The 14,932-nt window shown below is 39.6% G+C and overlaps 13 non-coding genes and 19 pseudogenes across 13 annotated transcripts; all 32 read right to left on the minus strand.

Annotated features, from left to right (window-relative positions):
• Window positions 1-190: 190 nt before the first annotated feature.
• LOC146034207 (5S ribosomal RNA) lies at window positions 191-309 on the minus strand. Its single transcript, XR_014459613.1, has one exon. It is a non-coding gene; the product is annotated as a 5S ribosomal RNA (ribosomal RNA).
• A 345-nt stretch (window positions 310-654) lies between these two features.
• LOC146028665 (5S ribosomal RNA) lies at window positions 655-773 on the minus strand (annotated as a pseudogene).
• Window positions 774-1,119: 346 nt separating this feature from the next.
• LOC146028176 (5S ribosomal RNA) lies at window positions 1,120-1,238 on the minus strand (annotated as a pseudogene).
• Window positions 1,239-1,583: 345 nt separating this feature from the next.
• Window positions 1,584-1,702, minus strand: LOC146027670 (5S ribosomal RNA). Its single transcript, XR_014455059.1, has one exon. It is a non-coding gene; the product is annotated as a 5S ribosomal RNA (ribosomal RNA).
• A 344-nt stretch (window positions 1,703-2,046) lies between these two features.
• LOC146034208 (5S ribosomal RNA) lies at window positions 2,047-2,165 on the minus strand. Its single transcript, XR_014459615.1, has one exon. It is a non-coding gene; the product is annotated as a 5S ribosomal RNA (ribosomal RNA).
• A 345-nt stretch (window positions 2,166-2,510) lies between these two features.
• On the minus strand, window positions 2,511-2,629 carry LOC146028666 (5S ribosomal RNA; annotated as a pseudogene).
• A 346-nt stretch (window positions 2,630-2,975) lies between these two features.
• Window positions 2,976-3,094, minus strand: LOC146028177 (5S ribosomal RNA; annotated as a pseudogene).
• A 345-nt stretch (window positions 3,095-3,439) lies between these two features.
• On the minus strand, window positions 3,440-3,558 carry LOC146027671 (5S ribosomal RNA). Its single transcript, XR_014455060.1, has one exon. It is a non-coding gene; the product is annotated as a 5S ribosomal RNA (ribosomal RNA).
• Window positions 3,559-3,902: 344 nt separating this feature from the next.
• LOC146034209 (5S ribosomal RNA) lies at window positions 3,903-4,021 on the minus strand. The gene has a single exon (XR_014459616.1). It is a non-coding gene; the product is annotated as a 5S ribosomal RNA (ribosomal RNA).
• Window positions 4,022-4,366: 345 nt separating this feature from the next.
• Window positions 4,367-4,485, minus strand: LOC146028667 (5S ribosomal RNA; annotated as a pseudogene).
• A 346-nt stretch (window positions 4,486-4,831) lies between these two features.
• LOC146028178 (5S ribosomal RNA) lies at window positions 4,832-4,950 on the minus strand (annotated as a pseudogene).
• Window positions 4,951-5,295: 345 nt separating this feature from the next.
• On the minus strand, window positions 5,296-5,414 carry LOC146029532 (5S ribosomal RNA; annotated as a pseudogene).
• A 345-nt stretch (window positions 5,415-5,759) lies between these two features.
• LOC146028199 (5S ribosomal RNA) lies at window positions 5,760-5,878 on the minus strand (annotated as a pseudogene).
• A 345-nt stretch (window positions 5,879-6,223) lies between these two features.
• LOC146029406 (5S ribosomal RNA) lies at window positions 6,224-6,342 on the minus strand (annotated as a pseudogene).
• Window positions 6,343-6,686: 344 nt separating this feature from the next.
• Window positions 6,687-6,805, minus strand: LOC146034210 (5S ribosomal RNA). The gene has a single exon (XR_014459617.1). It is a non-coding gene; the product is annotated as a 5S ribosomal RNA (ribosomal RNA).
• Window positions 6,806-7,150: 345 nt separating this feature from the next.
• Window positions 7,151-7,269, minus strand: LOC146027672 (5S ribosomal RNA). The gene has a single exon (XR_014455061.1). It is a non-coding gene; the product is annotated as a 5S ribosomal RNA (ribosomal RNA).
• Window positions 7,270-7,613: 344 nt separating this feature from the next.
• Window positions 7,614-7,732, minus strand: LOC146034212 (5S ribosomal RNA). Its single transcript, XR_014459619.1, has one exon. It is a non-coding gene; the product is annotated as a 5S ribosomal RNA (ribosomal RNA).
• A 345-nt stretch (window positions 7,733-8,077) lies between these two features.
• LOC146028668 (5S ribosomal RNA) lies at window positions 8,078-8,196 on the minus strand (annotated as a pseudogene).
• A 346-nt stretch (window positions 8,197-8,542) lies between these two features.
• On the minus strand, window positions 8,543-8,661 carry LOC146028180 (5S ribosomal RNA; annotated as a pseudogene).
• A 345-nt stretch (window positions 8,662-9,006) lies between these two features.
• On the minus strand, window positions 9,007-9,125 carry LOC146029241 (5S ribosomal RNA; annotated as a pseudogene).
• A 345-nt stretch (window positions 9,126-9,470) lies between these two features.
• LOC146032496 (5S ribosomal RNA) lies at window positions 9,471-9,589 on the minus strand. Its single transcript, XR_014457927.1, has one exon. It is a non-coding gene; the product is annotated as a 5S ribosomal RNA (ribosomal RNA).
• A 345-nt stretch (window positions 9,590-9,934) lies between these two features.
• On the minus strand, window positions 9,935-10,053 carry LOC146029745 (5S ribosomal RNA; annotated as a pseudogene).
• A 345-nt stretch (window positions 10,054-10,398) lies between these two features.
• On the minus strand, window positions 10,399-10,517 carry LOC146034481 (5S ribosomal RNA). Its single transcript, XR_014459887.1, has one exon. It is a non-coding gene; the product is annotated as a 5S ribosomal RNA (ribosomal RNA).
• A 345-nt stretch (window positions 10,518-10,862) lies between these two features.
• On the minus strand, window positions 10,863-10,981 carry LOC146027698 (5S ribosomal RNA). The gene has a single exon (XR_014455086.1). It is a non-coding gene; the product is annotated as a 5S ribosomal RNA (ribosomal RNA).
• Window positions 10,982-11,326: 345 nt separating this feature from the next.
• On the minus strand, window positions 11,327-11,445 carry LOC146028841 (5S ribosomal RNA; annotated as a pseudogene).
• A 345-nt stretch (window positions 11,446-11,790) lies between these two features.
• LOC146029106 (5S ribosomal RNA) lies at window positions 11,791-11,909 on the minus strand (annotated as a pseudogene).
• Window positions 11,910-12,254: 345 nt separating this feature from the next.
• Window positions 12,255-12,373, minus strand: LOC146034214 (5S ribosomal RNA). The gene has a single exon (XR_014459620.1). It is a non-coding gene; the product is annotated as a 5S ribosomal RNA (ribosomal RNA).
• A 345-nt stretch (window positions 12,374-12,718) lies between these two features.
• On the minus strand, window positions 12,719-12,837 carry LOC146028804 (5S ribosomal RNA; annotated as a pseudogene).
• Window positions 12,838-13,182: 345 nt separating this feature from the next.
• LOC146029162 (5S ribosomal RNA) lies at window positions 13,183-13,301 on the minus strand (annotated as a pseudogene).
• Window positions 13,302-13,646: 345 nt separating this feature from the next.
• LOC146028200 (5S ribosomal RNA) lies at window positions 13,647-13,765 on the minus strand (annotated as a pseudogene).
• Window positions 13,766-14,110: 345 nt separating this feature from the next.
• Window positions 14,111-14,229, minus strand: LOC146029407 (5S ribosomal RNA; annotated as a pseudogene).
• A 344-nt stretch (window positions 14,230-14,573) lies between these two features.
• On the minus strand, window positions 14,574-14,692 carry LOC146034215 (5S ribosomal RNA). The gene has a single exon (XR_014459621.1). It is a non-coding gene; the product is annotated as a 5S ribosomal RNA (ribosomal RNA).
• Window positions 14,693-14,932: the final 240 nt, after the last annotated feature.

Consider the following 14,932-nt stretch of genomic DNA (forward strand, 5'->3'; position numbering starts at 1 on the left):
CTACTAAAGAGGCTCTACACTGTTTAGCTGCCAAAAGCATTTGAAATTGGGCCTAAACATTGTGGTAAGTCTTTAGGTGATGGCTATTGTGTCTGTTTGACCTCTTCCAAATATCTGTACTGGCAAAAAAAGGAAAAGTTTCCAATTTAAATAGCTAGAGAATAAAAACAATTTGCCAGTAATGTGAAAAAACCTACAGCACCTGGTGTTCCCATGTGGTCTCCCACCCAAGTACTAACCAGGCCCAACACTGCTTAGCTTCCAAGATCAGGCGAGATTGGGCCTATCCAATGTGGTATGGCTGTAGGTGAGATTCAGGCACTTTTTTGCCCTCTTCTACTTCTATCACCAGGTAAGCTAATAAAAAAGTTTCCTAACTGTATTGGCTTACTGAAAAAAATCATGTGTTGGTAATGTAAAAAGACCTACAGGACATGAGATTAGCAGGGGGTCTTAAATTAAACTACTAAAGAGGCTCAACACTGTTTAGCTGCCAAAAGCATTTGAAATTGGGCCTAAACATTGTAGTAAGTCTTTAGGTGATGGCTATTGTGTCTGTTTGACCTCTTCCAAATATCTGTACTGGCAATAAAAAGAAAAAGTTTCCAATTTAAATAGCTAGAGAATAAAAACAATTTGCCGGTAATGTGAAAAAACCTACAGCACCTTGAGTTTCCATGTGGTCTCCCACCCAAGTACTAACCAGGCCCAACACTGCTTAGCTTCCAAGATCAGGCGAGATTGGGCCTATCCAATGTGGTATGGCTGTAGGTGAGATACAGTCACTTTTTTGCCCTCTTCTACTTCTATCACCAGGTAAGCTAATAAAAAAGTTTCCTAATTGTATTGGCTTACTGAAAAAAAATGATGTGTTGGTAATGTAAAAAGACCTACAGGACATGATATTAGCAGGGGGTCTTAAATTAAACTACTAAAGAGGCTCAACACTGTTTAGTTGCCAAAAGCATTTGGAATTGGGCCTAAACAGTGTGGTAAGTCTTTAGGTGATGGCTATTGTGTCTGTTTGACCTCTTCCAAATGTCTGTACTGGCAATAAAAAGAAAAAGTTTCCAATTTAAATAGCTAGAGAATAAAAACAATTTGCCAGTAATGTGAAAAAACCTAAAGCACCTGGAGTTCCCATGTGGTCTCCCACCCAAGTACTAACCGGGCCCAACACTGCTTAGCTTCCAAGATCAGGCGAGATTGGGCCTATCCAATGTGGTATGGCTGTAGGTGAGATACAGGCACTTTTTTGCCCTCTTCTACTTCTGTCACCAGGTAAGCTAATAAAAAAGTTTCCTAACTGTATTGGCTTACTGAAAAAAATCATGTGTTGGTAATGTAAAAAGACCTACAGGACATGATATTAGCAGGGGGTCTTAAATTAAACTACTAAAGAGGCTCAACACTGTTTAGCTGCCAAAAGCAGTTGGAATTGGGCCTAAACAGTGTGGTAAGTCTTTAGGTGATGGCTATTGTGTCTGTTTGACCTCTTCCAAAGGTCTGTACTGGCAATAAAAAGAAAAAGTTTCCAATTTAAATAGCTAGAGAATAAAAACAATTTGCCGGTAATGTGAAAAAACCTACAGCACCTGGAGTTTCCATGTGGTCTCCCACCCAAGTACTAACCAGGCCCAACACTGCTTAGCTTCCAAGATCAGGCGAGATTGGGCCTATCCAATGTGGTATGGCTGTAGGTGAGATACAATCACTTTTTTGCCCTCTTCTACTTCTATCACCAGGTAAGCTAATAAAAAAGTTTCCTAACTGTATTGGCTTACTGAAAAAAATCATGTGTTGGTAATGTAAAAAGCCCTTCAGGACATGATATTAGCAGGGGGTCTTAAATTAAACTACTAAAGAGGCTCTACACTGTTTAGCTGCCAAAAGCATTTGAAATTGGGCCTAAACATTGTGGTAAGTCTTTAGGTGATGGCTATTGTGTCTGTTTGACCTCTTCCAAATATCTGTACTGGCAAAAAAAGGAAAAGTTTCCAATTTAAATAGCTAGAGAATAAAAACAATTTGCCAGTAATGTGAAAAAACCTACAGCACCTGGTGTTCCCATGTGGTCTCCCACCCAAGTACTAACCAGGCCCAACACTGCTTAGCTTCCAAGATCAGGCGAGATTGGGCCTATCCAATGTGGTATGGCTGTAGGTGAGATTCAGGCACTTTTTTGCCCTCTTCTACTTCTATCACCAGGTAAGCTAATAAAAAAGTTTCCTAACTGTATTGGCTTACTGAAAAAAATCATGTGTTGGTAATGTAAAAAGACCTACAGGACATGAGATTAGCAGGGGGTCTTAAATTAAACTACTAAAGAGGCTCAACACTGTTTAGCTGCCAAAAGCATTTGAAATTGGGCCTAAACATTGTAGTAAGTCTTTAGGTGATGGCTATTGTGTCTGTTTGACCTCTTCCAAATATCTGTACTGGCAATAAAAAGAAAAAGTTTCCAATTTAAATAGCTAGAGAATAAAAACAATTTGCCGGTAATGTGAAAAAACCTACAGCACCTTGAGTTTCCATGTGGTCTCCCACCCAAGTACTAACCAGGCCCAACACTGCTTAGCTTCCAAGATCAGGCGAGATTGGGCCTATCCAATGTGGTATGGCTGTAGGTGAGATACAGTCACTTTTTTGCCCTCTTCTACTTCTATCACCAGGTAAGCTAATAAAAAAGTTTCCTAATTGTATTGGCTTACTGAAAAAAAATGATGTGTTGGTAATGTAAAAAGACCTACAGGACATGATATTAGCAGGGGGTCTTAAATTAAACTACTAAAGAGGCTCAACACTGTTTAGTTGCCAAAAGCATTTGGAATTGGGCCTAAACAGTGTGGTAAGTCTTTAGGTGATGGCTATTGTGTCTGTTTGACCTCTTCCAAATGTCTGTACTGGCAATAAAAAGAAAAAGTTTCCAATTTAAATAGCTAGAGAATAAAAACAATTTGCCAGTAATGTGAAAAAACCTAAAGCACCTGGAGTTCCCATGTGGTCTCCCACCCAAGTACTAACCGGGCCCAACACTGCTTAGCTTCCAAGATCAGGCGAGATTGGGCCTATCCAATGTGGTATGGCTGTAGGTGAGATACAGGCACTTTTTTGCCCTCTTCTACTTCTGTCACCAGGTAAGCTAATAAAAAAGTTTCCTAACTGTATTGGCTTACTGAAAAAAATCATGTGTTGGTAATGTAAAAAGACCTACAGGACATGATATTAGCAGGGGGTCTTAAATTAAACTACTAAAGAGGCTCAACACTGTTTAGCTGCCAAAAGCAGTTGGAATTGGGCCTAAACAGTGTGGTAAGTCTTTAGGTGATGGCTATTGTGTCTGTTTGACCTCTTCCAAAGGTCTGTACTGGCAATAAAAAGAAAAAGTTTCCAATTTAAATAGCTAGAGAATAAAAACAATTTGCCGGTAATGTGAAAAAACCTACAGCACCTGGAGTTTCCATGTGGTCTCCCACCCAAGTACTAACCAGGCCCAACACTGCTTAGCTTCCAAGATCAGGCGAGATTGGGCCTATCCAATGTGGTATGGCTGTAGGTGAGATACAATCACTTTTTTGCCCTCTTCTACTTCTATCACCAGGTAAGCTAATAAAAAAGTTTCCTAACTGTATTGGCTTACTGAAAAAAATCATGTGTTGGTAATGTAAAAAGCCCTTCAGGACATGATATTAGCAGGGGGTCTTAAATTAAACTACTAAAGAGGCTCTACACTGTTTAGCTGCCAAAAGCATTTGAAATTGGGCCTAAACATTGTGGTAAGTCTTTAGGTGATGGCTATTGTGTCTGTTTGACCTCTTCCAAATATCTGTACTGGCAAAAAAAGGAAAAGTTTCCAATTTAAATAGCTAGAGAATAAAAACAATTTGCCAGTAATGTGAAAAAACCTACAGCACCTGGTGTTCCCATGTGGTCTCCCACCCAAGTACTAACCAGGCCCAACACTGCTTAGCTTCCAAGATCAGGCGAGATTGGGCCTATCCAATGTGGTATGGCTGTAGGTGAGATTCAGGCACTTTTTTGCCCTCTTCTACTTCTATCACCAGGTAAGCTAATAAAAAAGTTTCCTAACTGTATTGGCTTACTGAAAAAAATCATGTGTTGGTAATGTAAAAAGACCTACAGGACATGAGATTAGCAGGGGGTCTTAAATTAAACTACTAAAGAGGCTCAACACTGTTTAGCTGCCAAAAGCATTTGAAATTGGGCCTAAACATTGTAGTAAGTCTTTAGGTGATGGCTATTGTGTCTGTTTGACCTCTTCCAAATATCTGTACTGGCAATAAAAAGAAAAAGTTTCCAATTTAAATAGCTAGAGAATAAAAACAATTTGCCGGTAATGTGAAAAAACCTACAGCACCTTGAGTTTCCATGTGGTCTCCCACCCAAGTACTAACCAGGCCCAACACTGCTTAGCTTCCAAGATCAGGCGAGATTGGGCCTATCCAATGTGGTATGGCTGTAGGTGAGATACAGTCACTTTTTTGCCCTCTTCTACTTCTATCACCAGGTAAGCTAATAAAAAAGTTTCCTAATTGTATTGGCTTACTGAAAAAAAATGATGTGTTGGTAATGTAAAAAGACCTACAGGACATGATATTAGCAGGGGGTCTTAAATTAAACTACTAAAGAGGCTCAACACTGTTTAGTTGCCAAAAGCATTTGGAATTGGGCCTAAACAGTGTGGTAAGTCTTTAGGTGATGGCTATTGTGTCTGTTTGACCTCTTCCAAATGTCTGTACTGGCAATAAAAAGAAAAAGTTTCCAATTTAAATAGCTAGAGAATAAAAACAATTTGCCAGTAATGTGAAAAAACCTAAAGCACCTGGAGTTCCCATGTGGTCTCCCACCCAAGTACTAACCGGGCCCAACACTGCTTAGCTTCCAAGATCAGGCGAGATTGGGCCTATCCAATGTGGTATGGCTGTAGGTGAGATACAGGCACTTTTTTGCCCTCTTCTACTTCTGTCACCAGGTAAGCTAATAAAAAAGTTTCCTAACTGTATTGGCTTACTGAAAAAAATCATGTGTTGGTAATGTAAAAAGACCTACAGGACATGATATTAGCAGGGGGTCTTAAATTAAACTACTAAAGAGGCTCAACACTGTTTAGCTGCCAAAAGCAGTTGGAATTGGGCCTAAACAGTGTGGTAAGTCTTTAGGTGATGGCTATTGTGTCTGTTTGACCTCTTCCAAAGGTCTGTACTGGCAATAAAAAGAAAAAGTTTCCAATTTAAATAGCTAGAGAATAAAAACAATTTGCCAGTAATGTGAAAAAACATAGAGCACCTGGTGTTCCCATGTGGTCTCCCACCCAAGTACTAACCAGGCCCAACACTTCTTAGCTTCCAAGATGAGACGAGATTGGGCCTATCCAATGTGGTATGGCTGTAGGTGAGATACGGGCACTTTTTTGCCCTCTTCTACTTCTATCACCAGGTAAGCTAATAAAAAAGTTTCCTAATTGTATTGGCTTACTGAAAAAAATCATGTGTTGGTAATGTAAATAGACCTACAGGACATGATATTAGCAGGGGGTCTTAAATTAAACTACTAAAGAGGCTCTACACTGTTTAGCTGCCAAAAGAAGTTGGAATTGGGCCTAAACAGTGTGGTAAGTTTTTAGGTGATGGCTATTGTGTCTGTTTGACCTCTTCCAAATGTCTGTACTGGCAATATAAATAAAAAGTTTCCAATTTAAATAGCTAGAGAATAAAAACAATTTGCCAGTAATGTGAAAAAACCTACAGCACCTGGTGTTCCCATGTGGTCTCCCACCCAAGTACTAACCAGGCACAACACTGCTTAGCTTCCAAGATCAGACCAGATTGGGCCTATCCAATGTGGTATGGCTGTAGGTGAGATCCAGGCACTTTTTTGCCCTCTTCTACCTCTATCACCAGGTAAGCTAATAAAAAAGTTTCCTAACTGTATTGGCTTACTGAAAAAAATCATGTGTTGGTAATGTAAAAAGACCTACAGGACATTATATTAGCAGGGGGTCTTAAATTAAACTACTAAAGAGACTCAACACTGTTTAGCTGCCAAAAGCAGTTGGAATTGGGCCTAAACAGTGTGGTAAGTCTTTAGGTGATGGCTATTGTGTCTGTTTGACCTCTTCCAAATGTCTGTGCTGGCAATAAAAAGAAAAAGTTTCCAATTTAAATAGCTAGAGAATAAAAACAATTTGCCAGTAATGTGAAAAGACCTAGAGCACCTGGTGTTCCCATGTGGTCTCCCACCCAAGTACTAACAAGGCCCAACAATGCTTAGCTTCCAAGATCAGGCGAGATTTGGCCTATCCAATGTGGTATGGCTGTAGGTGAGATTCAGGCACTTTTTTGCCCTCTTCTACTTCTATCACCAGGTAAGCTAATAAAAAAGTTTCCTAACTGTATTGGCTTACTGAAAAAAATCATGTGTTGGTAATGTAAAAAGACCTACAGGACATGATATTAGCAGGGGGTCTTAAATTAAACTACTAAAGAGGCTCTACACTGTTTAGCTGCCAAAAGCATTTGAAATTGGGCCTAAACATTGTGGTAAGTCTTTAGGTGATGGCTATTGTGTCTGTTTGACCTCTTCCAAATATCTGTACTGGCAAAAAAAGGAAAAGTTTCCAATTTAAATAGCTAGAGAATAAAAACAATTTGCCAGTAATGTGAAAAAACCTACAGCACCTGGTGTTCCCATGTGGTCTCCCACCCAAGTACTAACCAGGCCCAACACTGCTTAGCTTCCAAGATCAGGCGAGATTGGGCCTATCCAATGTGGTATGGCTGTAGGTGAGATTCAGGCACTTTTTTGCCCTCTTCTACTTCTATCACCAGGTAAGCTAATAAAAAAGTTTCCTAACTGTATTGGCTTACTGAAAAAAATCATGTGTTGGTAATGTAAAAAGACCTACAGGACATGAGATTAGCAGGGGGTCTTAAATTAAACTACTAAAGAGGCTCAACACTGTTTAGCTGCCAAAAGCATTTGAAATTGGGCCTAAACATTGTAGTAAGTCTTTAGGTGATGGCTATTGTGTCTGTTTGACCTCTTCCAAATATCTGTACTGGCAATAAAAAGAAAAAGTTTCCAATTTAAATAGCTAGAGAATAAAAACAATTTGCCGGTAATGTGAAAAAACCTACAGCACCTGGAGTTTCCATGTGGTCTCCCACCCAAGTACTAACCAGGCCCAACACTGCTTAGCTTCCAAGATCAGGCGAGATTGGGCCTATCCAATGTGGTATGGCTGTAGGTGAGATACAATCACTTTTTTGCCCTCTTCTACTTCTATCACCAGGTAAGCTAATAAAAAAGTTTCCTAACTGTATTGGCTTACTGAAAAAAATCATGTGTTGGTAATGTAAAAAGCCCTTCAGGACATGATATTAGCAGGGGGTCTTAAATTAAACTACTAAAGAGGCTCTACACTGTTTAGCTGCCAAAAGCATTTGAAATTGGGCCTAAACATTGTGGTAAGTCTTTAGGTGATGGCTATTGTGTCTGTTTGACCTCTTCCAAATATCTGTACTGGCAAAATAAGGAAAAGTTTCCAATTTAAATAGCTAGAGAATAAAAACAATTTGCCAGTAATGTGAAAAAACCTACAGCACCTGGTGTTCCCATGTGGTCTCCCACCCAAGTACTAACCAGGCCCAACACTGCTTAGCTTCCAAGATCAGGCGAGATTGGGCCTATCCAATGTGGTATGGCTGTAGGTGAGATTCAGGCACTTTTTTGCCCTCTTCTACTTCTATCACCAGGTAAGCTAATAAAAAAGTTTCCTAACTGTATTGGCTTACTGAAAAAAATCATGTGTTGGTAATGTAAAAAGACCTACAGGACATGAGATTAGCAGGGGGTCTTAAATTAAACTACTAAAGAGGCTCAACACTGTTTAGCTGCCAAAAGCATTTGAAATTGGGCCTAAACATTGTAGTAAGTCTTTAGGTGATGGCTATTGTGTCTGTTTGACCTCTTCCAAATATCTGTACTGGCAATAAAAAGAAAAAGTTTCCAATTTAAATAGCTAGAGAATAAAAACAATTTGCCGGTAATGTGAAAAAACCTACAGCACCTTGAGTTTCCATGTGGTCTCCCACCCAAGTACTAACCAGGCCCAACACTGCTTAGCTTCCAAGATCAGGCGAGATTGGGCCTATCCAATGTGGTATGGCTGTAGGTGAGATACAGTCACTTTTTTGCCCTCTTCTACTTCTATCACCAGGTAAGCTAATAAAAAAGTTTCCTAATTGTATTGGCTTACTGAAAAAAAATGATGTGTTGGTAATGTAAAAAGACCTACAGGACATGATATTAGCAGGGGGTCTTAAATTAAACTACTAAAGAGGCTCAACACTGTTTAGTTGCCAAAAGCATTTGGAATTGGGCCTAAACAGTGTGGTAAGTCTTTAGGTGATGGCTATTGTGTCTGTTTGACCTCTTCCAAATGTCTGTACTGGCAATAAAAAGAAAAAGTTTCCAATTTAAATAGCTAGAGAATAAAAACAATTTGCCAGTAATGTGAAAAAACCTAAAGCACCTGGAGTTCCCATGTGGTCTCCCACCCAAGTACTAACCGGGCCCAACACTGCTTAGCTTCCAAGATCAGGCGAGATTGGGCCTATCCAATGTGGTATGGCTGTAGGTGAGATACAGGCACTTTTTTGCCCTCTTCTACTTCTGTCACCAGGTAAGCTAATAAAAAAGTTTCCTAACTGTATTGGCTTACTGAAAAAAATCATGTGTTGGTAATGTAAAAAGACCTACAGGACATGATATTAGCAGGGGGTCTTAAATTAAACTACTAAAGAGGCTCAACACTGTTTAGCTGCCAAAAGCAGTTGGAATTGGGCCTAAACAGTGTGGTAAGTTTTTAGGTGATGGCTATTTTGTCTGTTTGACCTCTTCCAAATGTCTGTACTGGCAATATAAAGAAAAAGTTTCCAATTTAAATAGCTAGAGAATAAAAACAATTTGCCAGTAATGTGAAAAAACCTACAGCACCTGGTGTTCCCATGTGGTCTCCCACCCAAGTACTAACCAGGAGCAACACTGCTAAGCTTCCAAGATCAGACGAGATTGGGCCTATCCAATGTGGTATGGCTGTATGTGAGATACACTCACTTTTTTGCCCTCTTCTACTTCTATCACCAGGTAAGCTAATAAAAAAGTTTCCTAACTGTATTGGCTTACTGAAAAAAATCATGTGTTGGTAATGTAAAAAGACCTATAGGACATGATATTAGCAGGGGGTCTTAAATTAAACTACTAAAGAGGCTCAAAACTGTTTAGCTGCCAAAAGCAGTTGGAATTGGGCCTAAACAGTGTGGTAAGTCTTTAGGTGATGGCTATTGTGTCTGTTTGACCTCTTCCAAATGTCTGTGCTGGCAATAAAAAGAAAAAGTTTCCAATTTAAATAGCTAGAGAATAAAAACAATTTGCCAGTAATGTGAAAAAACCTACAGCACCTGGTGTTCCCATGTGGTCTCCCACCCAAGTACTAACCAGGCCCAACACTGCTTAGCTTCCAAGATCAGACGAGATTGGGCCTATCCAATGTGGTATGGCTGTAGGTGAGATACAGGCACTTTTTTGCCCTCTTCTACCTCTATCACCAGGTAAGCTAATAAAAAAGTTTCCTAACTGTATTGGCTTACTGAAAAAAATCATGTGTTGGTAATGTAAAAAGACCTACAGGACATTATATTAGCAGGGGGTCTTAAATTAAACTACTAAAGAGACTCAACACTGTTTAGCTGCCAAAAGCAGTTGGAATTGGGCCTAAACAGTGTGGTAAGTCTTTAGGTGATGGCTATTGTGTCTGTTTGACCTCTTCCAAATGTCAGTGCTGGCAATAAAAAGAAAAAGTTTCCAATTTAAATAGCTAGAGAATAAAAACAATTTGCCAGTAATGTGAAAAAACCTGCAGCACCTGGTGTTCCCATGTGGTCTCCCACACAAGTACTAACCAGGCCCAACACTGCTTCGATTTGAAGATCAGACAAGATTGGGCCTATCCAATTTGGTATGGATGTAGGTGAGTTACAGGCACTTTTTTGCCCTCTTCTACTTCTATCACCAGGTAAGCTAATAAAAAAGTTTCCTAACTGTATTGGCTTACTGAAAAAAATCATGTGTTGGTAATGTAAAAAGACTTACAGGACATGATATTAGCAGGGGGTCTTAAATTAAACTACTAAAGAGGCTCAACACTGTTTAGCTGCCAAACGCAGTTGGAATTGGGCCTAAACAGTGTGGTAAGTCTTTAGGTCATGGCTATTGTGTCTGTTTGACCTCTTCCAAATGTCTGTGCTGGCAATAAAAAGAAAAAGTTTACGATTTAAATAGCTAGAGAATAAAAACAATTTGCCAGTAATGTGAAAAGACCTACAGCACCAGGTGTTCCCATGTGGTCTCCCACCCAAGTACTAACCAGTCCCAACACTGCTTAGCTTCCAAGATCAGATGAGATTGGGCCTATCCAATGTGGTATGGCTGTAGGTGAGATATAGGCACTTTTTTGCCCTCTTCTACTTCTATCACCAGGTAAGCTAATAAAAAAGTTTCCTAACTGTATTGGCTTACTGAAAAAAATCATGTGTTGGTAATGTAAAAAGACCTACAGGACATGATATTAGCAGGGGGTCTTAAATTAAACTACTAAAGAGGCTCTACACTGTTTAGCTGCCAAAAGAAGTTGGAATTGGGCCTAAACAGTGTGGTAAGTTTTTAGGTGATGGCTATTGTGTCTGTTTGACCTCTTCCAAATGTCTGTACTGGCAATATAAATAAAAAGTTTCCAATTTAAATAGCTAGAGAATAAAAACAATTTGCCAGTAATGTGAAAAAACCTACAGCACCTGGTGTTCCCATGTGGTCTCCCACCCAAGTACTAACCAGGCACAACACTGCTTAGCTTCCAAGATCAGACGAGATTGGGCCTATCCAATGTGGAATGGCTGTAGGTGAGATCCAGGCACTTTTTTGCCCTCTTCTACCTCTATCACCAGGTAAGCTAATAAAAAAGTTTCCTAACTGTATTGGCTTACTGAAAAAAATCATGTGTTGGTAATGTAAAAAGACCTACAGGACATTATATTAGCAGGGGGTCTTAAATTAAACTACTAAAGAGACTCAACACTGTTTAGCTGCCAAAAGCAGTTGGAATTGGGCCTAAACAGTGTGGTAAGTCTTTAGGTGATGGCTATTGTGTCTGTTTGACCTCTTCCAAATGTCTGTGCTGGCAATAAAAAGAAAAAGTTTCCAATTTAAATAGCTAGAGAATAAAAACAATTTGCCAGTAATGTGAAAAGACCTAGAGCACCTGGTGTTCCCATGTGGTCTCCCACCCAAGTACTAACAAGGCCCAACAATGCTTAGCTTCCAAGATCAGACGAGATTGGGCCTATCCAATGTGGAATGGCTGTAGGTGAAACACAGGCACTTTTTTGCCCTCTTCTACTTCTATCACCAGGTAAGCTAATAAAAAAGTTTCCTAACTGTATTGGCTTACTGAAAAAAATCATGTGTTGGTAATGTAAAAAGACCTACAGGACATGATATTAGCAGGGGGTCTTAAATTAAACTACTAAAGAGGCTCAACACTGTTTAGCTGCCAAAAGCATTTGAAATTGGGCCTAAACAGTGTGGTAAGTCTTTAGGTGATGGTTATTGTGTCTGTTTGACCTCTTCCAAATATCTGTACTGGCAATAAAAAGAAAAAGTTTCCAATTTAAATAGCTAGAGAATAAAAACAATTTGCCAGTAATGTGAAAAAACCTACAGCACCTGGTGTTCCCATGTGGTCTCCGACCCAAGTACTAACCAGGCCCAACACTGCTTAGCTTCCAAGATCAGGCGAGATTTGGCCTATCCAATGTGGTATGGCTGTAAGTGAGATTCAGGCACTTTTTTGCCCTCTTCTACTTCTATCACCAGGTAAGCTAATAAAAAAGTTTCCTAACTGTATTGGCTTACTGAAAAAAATCATGTGTTGGTAATGTAAAAAGACCTACAGGACATGAGATTAGCAGGGGGTCTTAAATTAAACTACTAAAGAGGCTCAACACTGTTTAGCTGCCAAAAGCATTTGAAATTGGGCATAAACATTGTAGTAAGTCTTTAGGTGATGGCTATTGTGTCTGTTTGACCTCTTCCAAATATCTGTACTGGCAATAAAAAGAAAAAGTTTCCAATTTAAATAGCTAGAGAATAAAAACAATTTGCCAGTAATGTGAAAAAACCTACAGCACCTGGTGTTCCCATGTGGTCTCCCACCCAAGTACTAACCAGGCCCAACACTGCTTAGCTTCCAAGATCAGGCGAGATTGGGCCTATCCAATGTGGTATGGCTGTAGGTGAGATTCAGGCACTTTTTTGCCCTCTTCTACTTCTATCACCAGGTAAGCTAATAAAAAAGTTTCCTAACTGTATTGGCTTACTGAAAAAAATCATGTGTTGGTAATGTAAAAAGACCTACAGGACATGAGATTAGCAGGGGGTCTTAAATTAAACTACTAAAGAGGCTCAACACTGTTTAGCTGCCAAAAGCATTTGAAATTGGGCCTAAACATTGTAGTAAGTCTTTAGGTGATGGCTATTGTGTCTGTTTGACCTCTTCCAAATATCTGTACTGGCAATAAAAAGAAAAAGTTTCCAATTTAAATAGCTAGAGAATAAAAACAATTTGCCAGTAATGTGAAAAAACCTACAGCACCTGGAGTTTCCATGTGGTCTCCCACCCAAGTACTAACCAGACCCAACACTGCTTAGCTTCCAAGATCAGGCGAGATTGGGCCTATCCAATGTGATATGGCTGTAGGTGAGATACAGTCACTTTTTTGCCCTCTTCTACTTCTATCACCAGGTAAGCTAATAAAAAAGTTTCCTAACTGTATTGGCTTACTGAAAAAAATCATGTGTTGGTAATGTAAAAAGACCTACAGGACATGATATTAGCAGGGGGTCTTAAATTAAACTACTAAAGAGGCTCAACACTGTTTAGCTGCCAAAAGCAGTTGGAATTGGGCCTAAACAGTGTGGTAAGTCTTTAGGTGATGGCTATTGTGTCTGTTTGACCTCTTCCAAAGGTCTGTACTGGCAATAAAAAGAAAAAGTTTCCAATTTAAATAGCTAGAGAATAAAAACAATTTGCCAGTAATGTGAAAAAACATAGAGCACCTGGTGTTCCCATGTGGTCTCCCACCCAAGTACTAACCAGGCCCAACACTGCTTAGCTTCCAAGATGAGACGAGATTGGGCCTATCCAATGTGGTATGGCTGTAGGTGAGATACGGGCACTTTTTTGCCCTCTTCTACTTCTATCACCAGGTAAGCTAATAAAAAAGTTTCCTAATTGTATTGGCTTACTGAAAAAAATCATGTGTTGGTAATGTAAATAGACCTACAGGACATGATATTAGCAGGGGGTCTTAAATTAAGCTACTAAAGAGGCTCTACACTGTTTAGCTGCCAAAAGAAGTTGGAATTGGGCCTAAACAGTGTGGTAAGTTTTTAGGTGATGGCTATTGTGTCTGTTTGACCTCTTCCAAATGTCTGTACTGGCAATATAAATAAAAAGTTTCCAATTTAAATAGCTAGAGAATAAAAACAATTTGCCAGTAATGTGAAAAAACCTACAGCACCTGGTGTTCCCATGTGGTCTCCCACCCAAGTACTAACCAGGCACAACACTGCTTAGCTTCCAAGATCAGACCAGATTGGGCCTATCCAATGTGGTATGGCTGTAGGTGAGATCCAGGCACTTTTTTGCCCTCTTCTACCTCTATCACCAGGTAAGCTAATAAAAAAGTTTCCTAACTGTATTGGCTTACTGAAAAAAATCATGTGTTGGTAATGTAAAAAGACCTACAGGACATTATATTAGCAGGGGGTCTTAAATTAAACTACTAAAGAGACTCAACACTGTTTAGCTGCCAAAAGCAGTTGGAATTGGGCCTAAACAGTGTGGTAAGTCTTTAGGTGATGGCTATTGTGTCTGTTTGACCTCTTCCAAATGTCTGTGCTGGCAATAAAAAGAAAAAGTTTCCAATTTAAATAGCTAGAGAATAAAAACAATTTGCCAGTAATGTGAAAAGACCTAGAGCACCTGGTGTTCCCATGTGGTCTCCCACCCAAGTACTAACAAGGCCCAACAATGCTTAGCTTCCAAGATCAGGCGAGATTTGGCCTATCCAATGTGGTATGGCTGTAGGTGAGATTCAGGCACTTTTTTGCCCTCTTCTACTTCTATCACCAGGTAAGCTAATAAAAAAGTTTCCTAACTGTATTGGCTTACTGAAAAAAATCATGTGTTGGTAATGTAAAAAGACCTACAGGACATGATATTAGCAGGGGGTCTTAAATTAAACTACTAAAGAGGCTCTACACTGTTTAGCTGCCAAAAGCATTTGAAATTGGGCCTAAACATTGTGGTAAGTCTTTAGGTGATGGCTATTGTGTCTGTTTGACCTCTTCCAAATATCTGTACTGGCAAAAAAAGGAAAAGTTTCCAATTTAAATAGCTAGAGAATAAAAACAATTTGCCAGTAATGTGAAAAAACCTACAGCACCTGGTGTTCCCATGTGGTCTCCCACCCAAGTACTAACCAGGCCCAACACTGCTTAGCTTCCAAGATCAGGCGAGATTGGGCCTATCCAATGTGGTATGGCTGTAGGTGAGATTCAGGCACTTTTTTGCCCTCTTCTACTTCTATCACCAGGTAAGCTAATAAAAAAGTTTCCTAACTGTATTGGCTTACTGAAAAAAATCATGTGTTGGTAATGTAAAAAGACCTACAGGACATGAGATTAGCAGGGGGTCTTAAATTAAACTACTAAAGAGGCTCAACACTGTTTAGCTGCCAAAAGCAGTTGGAATTGGGCCTAAACATTGTAGTAAGTCTTTAGGTGATGGCTA

Source organism: Crinia signifera, chromosome 8, assembly GCF_055691185.1.
Source record: "Crinia signifera chromosome 8, ASM5569118v1, whole genome shotgun sequence".
Lineage (NCBI taxonomy): Eukaryota > Metazoa > Chordata > Amphibia > Anura > Myobatrachidae > Crinia > Crinia signifera.